Consider the following 7024-nt stretch of genomic DNA (forward strand, 5'->3'; position numbering starts at 1 on the left):
TATATATATATATATATTTATACATATTGTATATAGTATATATTATACACATACCTATCTATATATATATATATACACACTCACATCAATATAGCTACACATTATGGATAACCTCATAGTGTGAAGTAGCTACCATAACATATGACAATAGTTGAATCAGTATCACGTAGGCTGCTGTTAAGTCAAATTATATTCGCAAATGTTGACGAAAATAACAAACATCCACGAAATTGGCCATTTTACAGGAATGCTCAATTGTACTGTCATGTTAATCTTAAGTATCAAATCCGCGCGGGAAAGAACAGTCACAATCATATACATATCAGTATATTAGGTGAGATGAAGATATGTGTGTACGTGTGTTTGTGTGTGTGTCCGTCCGTCTGTATCTGTGTGTGTGTGTATGTATGTATATGCAGGAGCGGGTGTGTGGTGAGAAGCTTGCTTCCCAACCATATGGTTCAGCTTCAGTCCCATTTTTTGTCACCTTGGTGAGGTTCCTTCTACTAGAGCCTCAGATTAGCCAAAGCCTTGTGAGTGTATTTGGTAGACGGAAACTTAAAGAAGCCAGTCGATTATGTACATAAAGTAAAAACTATTTGCCAACATAATGTGACAGTCCTAGACGGGACGAATAATACTGTTGTTTAGCCCCAGAAAACGTGGTTTCCAGCTGGATATACGACACAATATATGCGTCTTTATATTTTCGAATATATGAGGGAGTTCAGTACCCACATCCAGCACAAAGCAACATCTGTGGTGCGGTTTCTGGGTTATTGCTCTTTCTCAGCACAGAGAATTGGCTCGGCTAGACGGCGCTGCTGAAGACCCGTTTGAAAATATAAGGACGCAGATATTGTGTCGTATAGCCAGCTGGAACGACGTACGTTTCTTGGGGCTAAAGAACAGTAATATTCGTCCTATCGAGGACTGCCGCATTATGAGTAGGTATGTGTGGATGAGCAGAATGCACATGAGTATGTACAGATATGCATACACATATATACGTGCAAGCATATATGTACATACTCACGTGCACGCCGCTCAACCAAACATACTCATTTATATATATATATATATATATATATATATATATATATATATATATGTATGTATATATAATCAACATTCATACGGTCGAGAGTTCATGATCTACATCTCCGACTATATAGTCAAAATGTCTTCAACGGTTTTGGGGATGACTGTTGCTTGATACTCACCTTTGATGGATGTACCGATCTTACTTACACTACTTTACTCACCCAGCAATAAGACAATGAATTTCAACTCATCACCCTTATTGGTCTTTGTATATTCCACAATGTGGTACGTTAAGAAAGCAGATCTTTACTGTTGTTTGATACAAGAGTATCACTATGATTAACAATGTATTAAATAGTAAATGCATCATATAAGGATAAAATGTAATGACACGCAGCATTATAATGGAACTTTCGATCTTGTACATAAGTGAATTGACGTCTAATATTATCAGACTATTTCGCTTGCATATGCGCAGGCTTTGATGAAAACATAATTTTTTCAAGGTAACGCAGTCACGCATAACGCTAATCCACCGATTCACCTGAGCTAGTATTAGTCAAACATATGTATGCATATGTCCACAAACTTCGAAGTCGCTGCCAATTCTTTTCCTTTGGGCTTTACGTTTAGAAAATGCTTTCTTTCCTCTCTCCTTCTCCCTCTTGCCTCTCTGCATTCTCTGTCTCAGCACACACACACACACACACATATATATGTATTTATGTATGTATTGATGTATGTATCGATGTATGTATATGTTTATGTACGTATGTATATGTATGTATATATATATTTATATATATTATATATATATATACATATATATATGCAATATAAATATTTATATATATATATATATATACACATATAAATATGTATGTATATACACATATATACATATATTTCGAGAGAAAGAGAGAGAATGTAAGTGAGAGCGAGAGAGAATTATTTGATCTTGGCATTCTAGATTATGAAAATGTTTCATATATTGCGCATTGTGTCTGTATTTTTCCCTATACTCCAGTATAGTAAATTATCGACATCGCTTGGGGTGTGCTATGAATTTAGTACCCTTGATCTTGATCCGAAATTACTAATTCTCCACCTACAAAATGTGATTCATACATCACAGGCAATTTATGTTTCGTTTGTTATTCACCAACAGTCTACAGACAGATATATGTGCGTGTGTATGTGTGTGTGTGTATATGTGTGCATGCGTGAGTGTGTGTTTGTGTGCGTGCGTGTGTCTGTATATATATGAATATATATATATACATGCATGCATTTATGATATAGGTATGTATCTATCAACAGATATATGTGCGTGCGTTTATATCTATGTATATTTGTATGTATATGATAAATCTATGTATGAATATATGCATGTATGCTTTTTTTACCGGATATATTTTGACGAATATATATATCAGGCTAAAATCAATTACATGAATTGATAAAAGATGGAACTTCTTTACTGTTTTTTTCAACCTATTTTGTTTGCTCTCACTCTCATACATTAAAACATACATACATACATACATACATACATACATACGTACATACATACATACATATATATATATATATATATATATATATATATATGTACTGAGCATTAATGAATATTTTAGAGATGGGAGAAACCTTCCACGTGCTTTCAGCAAGGTTAACCTTCCGAGCATAATGCCTATAAAGAAGTGAATAAAAGCCGAACATAAAAATGAAATTGAACATAATCATGAAATTTCATGGCCTTTGGTGTTAACGATATACGAGGGACTATTCTTTGATTAATGTTGCGTCTTCTGTACAAATGCGAATGCAAGACCATCCTTTCTTCACTTTTCTAAAAGGATGATGGGAGAAATATAACAAAAATGGTACACATTACCAGGAAGCTAATTATAAACATATATTTACATCCAAAGACTTAAGAACAGCTTTAGATCCTTAGTAAACTCACTTATATTCTTCTGCAAATTAATTTAGCCTTGATATATGCATTTTTTGTGCATCAGAATAAATCTCAGATGCAACATCATTGTAGTAAATTGGGCGAAAGTATTTTGCTAGCATGTTACCATTTAAACGATGATATAATGGTTATTCCAGTGTCTGTTTGGTTATGCAATTCAATGAAAATGAACCGAAAATTGAGGCAGTTCCTAACAGACTGCGGTGTGTTTGTGTGTGTGTCAGTGCTTGTGTGTGTTCGCATGTTTCTGCGTGTGTGTCTGTGTAAGTGTGTACGTGTCCGTATCTATAGCATATATGGATTATATACTACGCATAGGGACACACGCATTCATACAGGAATGCACATCCTCAAACACACATACGCATGTATATGTATATATAAATACATATACATATATGACACACACACACATGTATACTTGGAACAGACGTACACACAGATATATATATATATGTAATGTATTGGTATACATAAGTACTTATGTATATACATGTATATATACATACACACACACATACACACATGTACACATGCACACAAACACGCACACACATATACATGTTTCAAGTTTTGCTTTTATGTTAAGTTCTAATAAAAACTGAAGAATTATTCAATATTTTTGCTAAGCGCGTATCGATTGTTCTTTAACAAGAAGAGTATTTACAGTGACTTCGAAGTTTCGTCCTGCAAAGCAATCCTCAAACAGTCCGGAGACATATATATCATGCGTGTAACGAGTTCGCAGGCATATGTATCACTTGGGATATATGTGTCTTACGTAATGAAATAAATATCCTTTATTATTTCGTAATTATAATTGAAAATCATGGTGAATATAGTCAGCTAGCGTTTAGCCGTAGCGTTGAAAGTAGTTGTGATCTAAGAATTTGATATACAATACATAGCGTATAGAAAATACTTACTCAACATCATGGTCCACATGCTTGGCTATTCTAGAAACAGCTGTAAGAAACTCTGTTTATAATATCTATCTAGATTAAATATTTTTTTTACGGCTGATGCCAAATGTTTTTGGTTTTTCAATTTACATTTTTAATCTTTATTCACTTAACAACTAAATGCTCCTCTAAATCGAAAATAGTGTTGAACATTTTTGTACTTTTAATTCCTGGTTCATAATGAGTTCGTAGTCTTTTCTCAAATTAACATTGAATTTGTTTTTTATTTTATAGATTTCACATATCAAGTTATTTTTCTCTCACCCTGCTTTCTGCCGATCCATGTAGGTTGCTTGCTCTACATATTGGAGGATGTGCAAATGAACGTTTGTTGTTCAACCCAAAACATAAGAGTAGAGTTAAATCCAGAAGAAATTCATTGTTTTCATATTGCATTTCATTTTTCCTTCTCTAACGTGTATTAAATTTTAATGTAAATCACATATTAAAGGTTAATATTTTGCCAGAAGTAGCCGTTATATAATGTTTACTGGCATTCGCCTGTTCTAACATTCTTGTGTCTCATTAATAAATGTCATCGCTAACATGTATTTGTTCGTCGAAGAATGTAAGCTAATGTTTATCTATTTAATTATTTTTTGTGAAGTTATGTACAAACAATAGTTGACAAACAATATTTAATGAATAAGTAAAGAAAAGATAACGCAGCGTTTGCGATTATTGGACTTAACAAAAAGCAAATTTCACACAAAAGCTATACATTACATTTATTCCATAACATAAATCAAAACGTTGCTGTATTTAATACGTATAAAATTTTTTGTCACGCATAGATATATAAACTTAAACGAAACAACACATCACACAGCTGCAATTTTCTACATAACACAGCACCCCACCACTTAACTCCATCAATGTTCTAAAACGCAAATAATTGAAGCAACGCAACAACTTAAATGCTCAAATACAGCTAAGAGCAATATTATGAAACTTCCCATTCAACTGACAATACCCATACAAGATGTTTACAAGATTAAATCCACACTAAAAGAGAAAATGACATTGAAATTGCATTCATATTAAGCAGATCTGAAGATCAGTTTTGCATACATAGAAAATGGTTGCATGTACAGTCTAACGAACGTTCCCGAATATTTTATTATAAAACAAAACTCTGAAATAATACCTCAACATGACAGTTTCCGTACCACTACTGAAACATGCTAAAGTGCCCAGTCAACTGAGAGTTTCTACAGAGGAAACATGTTGCCCCCTCATAGACGAATGCAACGTTTTACATCCCATCCACATATCATTCTATCGATTTATCATTCTTAAATATTTCGAGAAAATCGGAGACAAAACAGGATAAACATACACGCATATATATATATATATATATATATGCGTGTATGTTCGTATACATACATACATGCATACGTACATACATTCATAAATACATACATAGATAAATACATACATACATATACACACATACATACATACACACATACATACACATATACACACATACATACACACATGCATACATGCATACACACATACATACATACAAACATACAAACATACATGCATACATACATACATTCATGCATACATACATACATACATACATACATACATACATACATACATACATACATGCTTACATACACACATACATAAATACGTAAATGCACAAATATACACACTTGTATTAAGACCGAAGAGTTACAAGAAAAAAATGGATAAATCAGATACCGAAGTAAAAGCAACAACGAATAACAGCAGAAGACGTCGCTTTGTTTTGATCATAACATATTTTTCCAGGCATAAGAATTAAACTGCTAATATCGCTCACTAATTGAAATAACGATGTTTCTGTGTGATGCACGCTACTATGTTATTCCTAACTCTCGATGGATAATTTCATTCTATTTCGATTACATTATTAATATTATTATCAGTGATAGTATTATTATTGCTGCTGTTGTTGTTGTTGTTATTATTGCTTTTGACTTCATTTATTTCTAATTATTGTTGTTGTTGTTATCATTATGCCAGAGTTAATGTTATTAAGGTGTTACTGCCCTGTTTGTACTGCTATGCATAATCATTAAATTATATTTACTTTGCCCGTTGAAAATGAAAAGAAATTATTTTACACTATATTATGTCCTTTTTTATTGTTTCTTCTTTGTTTTCTTTCTTTTTCGTTTGGATTCGTCTTAATTTGTAAACATTACGCCCTAACAGCCGGCCAGTAAATTATAGTTCCTAAATATCACAAATTTTATTTTTCTATTTGTCTCTTAAATTTCATATTTCATTTCTATGCCTGTTCAGTTGCTGGTGATGTTGTCGTTGATGTTGTCATAGTTGTTGCTTTCCTTCGTGTCATCATTTTTGCATCAACAACAAAAGAAGCAAACAGATACTTTGATATTTGCGTGTAAATCCGAATAATACTCTGCATTGAAATCCCAGTCATGGCAGTCAGATTGCCATATCGACTGCATAAATAAGAAGCTTCAGTGTGTGAAAATATTTTCAGATACATCTCCAATACAGATAAAAAGGCGACTATAGGCGAAACACATCATAGTTTCTTATTATTGATAGTAATATTTTAATATTATATTACATTATATTATATTATAACGTGGATAGGTCGTAAGGAAACTGGGGAAATGCTTGATGGTTCTAAGTTCAAATTCAGCCAAGGTCGGCTTTACCTGTCATCATTTCGGGATCGATATCGCTTACGGTCATATCACGTTGAGAGCACCGGTTCTCGTCCGATCACCGAAGTTAAGCAAGGTCGAGCCTAGTGAGTACTCAGATGGGTGACCGCTTGGGAAACCTAGGTGCTGTAAGCGTCACACCCCCAGGCGTAGGAGTGGCTGTGTGGTAAGTAGTCTGCTTACGAACCACATGGTTCCGGGTTCAGTCCCACTGCGTGGCACCTTCGTCAAGTGTCTTCTACTATAGCCTCGGGCTGACCAAAGCATTGTGAGTGGATTTGGTAGACGGAAACTGAAAGCTGCCCACCGTATATATATATATATATATATAT

General features: G+C 33.6%; 1 long non-coding RNA gene and 1 other non-coding gene across 2 annotated transcripts in view; both read left to right on the plus strand.

The window, feature by feature from the left end:
• Positions 1-7024, plus strand: part of LOC128250039 (uncharacterized) — a 402283-nt gene that overhangs the window by 183760 nt on the left and 211499 nt on the right. The window lies entirely within an intron of this gene.
• On the plus strand, positions 6709-6827 carry LOC128250170 (5S ribosomal RNA). The gene has a single exon (XR_008266277.1). It is a non-coding gene; the product is annotated as a 5S ribosomal RNA (ribosomal RNA).

Source organism: Octopus bimaculoides, chromosome 19 (assembly GCF_001194135.2).
Source record: "Octopus bimaculoides isolate UCB-OBI-ISO-001 chromosome 19, ASM119413v2, whole genome shotgun sequence".
Classification (NCBI taxonomy): Eukaryota; Metazoa; Mollusca; class Cephalopoda; order Octopoda; family Octopodidae; genus Octopus; species Octopus bimaculoides.